This window comes from Leuresthes tenuis, unplaced genomic scaffold (genome assembly GCF_036924035.1).
Source record: "Leuresthes tenuis unplaced genomic scaffold, fLeuTen1.0.hap1 SCAF_5, whole genome shotgun sequence".
NCBI classification, from domain to species: Eukaryota; Metazoa; Chordata; class Actinopteri; order Atheriniformes; family Atherinopsidae; genus Leuresthes; species Leuresthes tenuis.
The window spans coordinates 13286597-13288335 of NW_027325359.1; positions in this window are offsets into that span (position 1 = coordinate 13286597).

A 1739-nucleotide genomic window follows, 5' to 3' on the forward strand; every position below is an offset into this window, starting at 1 on the left:
ATGAAATGACAATGTCTGGCTTCAAACCACAAGTGTCACTCTGATGTGGCAGCAGCCTGGTTGCACACCAGAAGGGACAAAAATGAATGCAGATACCATTTAACTTTGGTCAAATGATTTGCTGTGTTACTTGTGTTAGGCGCTTGCTGAACCACAGAGATGCATGTCAATGACTCAAAACAGTTCCCCTGGAGCTTGCCTACAGTATGACGCTGTATGTCAAACTACAGAAGGAGGACAGTTATATATTTTGCAAACAATGACAATCAATCAGATCTTTCTCTGTAGAAATTGACACCATTTTCATAGTTACACTTCATTTTAGATGATAAAGAAAAACTTGTAAAGTGTTTTTTAGAATGAAGTCTCACAAAATGAGCTGGTCCATAACAAAGATCCCTCCCAGAAACTGAAGTCATATGTAGGGAGTCTTTCCAGTCTGCCCATACTGTGGTCTTTGTCTTGTCCAGATTCAACAAGTCATAGACGTCGCCCCCACAGCAACAGTAAACATCTCAGGAATGTAAGCCTGAATTTGAAATGCAATGCAAATTGACACACGTACAAAACGATAACAGTTTCTTCTTTCTTTACATACACCATCCTTCATTTGTGTTGTCCTGAGTGAGACAGTTGTTTGAATCGGGACACTTAATTAATACAAAACTGCATCATGAATGTGAGTTTTAATTCTGTGTTGAAATATCTCCATAACAATTAAGTTGGTTCCAATAAAAATCACACAAGCTACATAGAGTATGATTCTTACAGATGCCTGTGATCCTCTAAAAGGCGTGACTGCTGGTATTCATCACCGTTTCTGAAATGTCTCTAAAATGATTAGATGTGAGTGAACACATAAAGTACACAGAAGACTACCATACCACATTTTTACAACTTTGACTTTTTCTCCAACACTATCATTCAGTCATATTTCAGTTACTAACACTTTGGGGTTTCAACACAGGCCTGCAATGCCCCAAACATTCCCATCGGCCTCAGCAGTGGCTGCTTTGCATTTAATGCTAACAAGAGAATGTTAGCATGCTAATTTAGCCTAAGGCAATGTAATACAATGTGATTTTTACAGAACAACTAACATGGCTCTAACTTCTGTTCTGAAGTATAGAGAGTGCAACCATCTTTGTTGCTAAATACTCCATTCTGCTATGTAGCTAATCACAAACTTGGTGTTTCAACTGTTTCAACTGCCAGAACGTGGCTGCTCAGCTTCAAAAAGGTGATTAGTGTAGAGACTGGCACAGAACAACGAGCTGAATAAAACTGAAGCAGTCAACTACATATTCTATGACTTTTGAAGCGGAAAAGTCTATTTGAATATTATGTGCGCTTCAAGAAATCTGTGATTTTGGGATTTCTCTTTGCATAGCAGAAACATAAAGGAAATCGTGAGAAAACTTGGAGCTGTTAGTTGTCTTAGCTGTCCTGGAAGACTGTATGATACTGTCAAGGGTTGGTGACAAATTACATTAGATTGCAAAATAATTGAGACAAAAAACCCAGGTACCCAACATTTATTATTTATACCAGTATTTTTTTAGGTAATTTTATTCAGCAACTACCAAATGCTATCAATTTTCAAATGTCAAAGTAAGGTCTACTATCTACGACAGTACTTTTTATTCAAGCAAACGTTTAATCTTTATAAACTAATATTTGTTGCCATGAAGAAACATTTTTGATTAAATGGCTTTCCTGAGTAAAAAGAGCAAACCGCT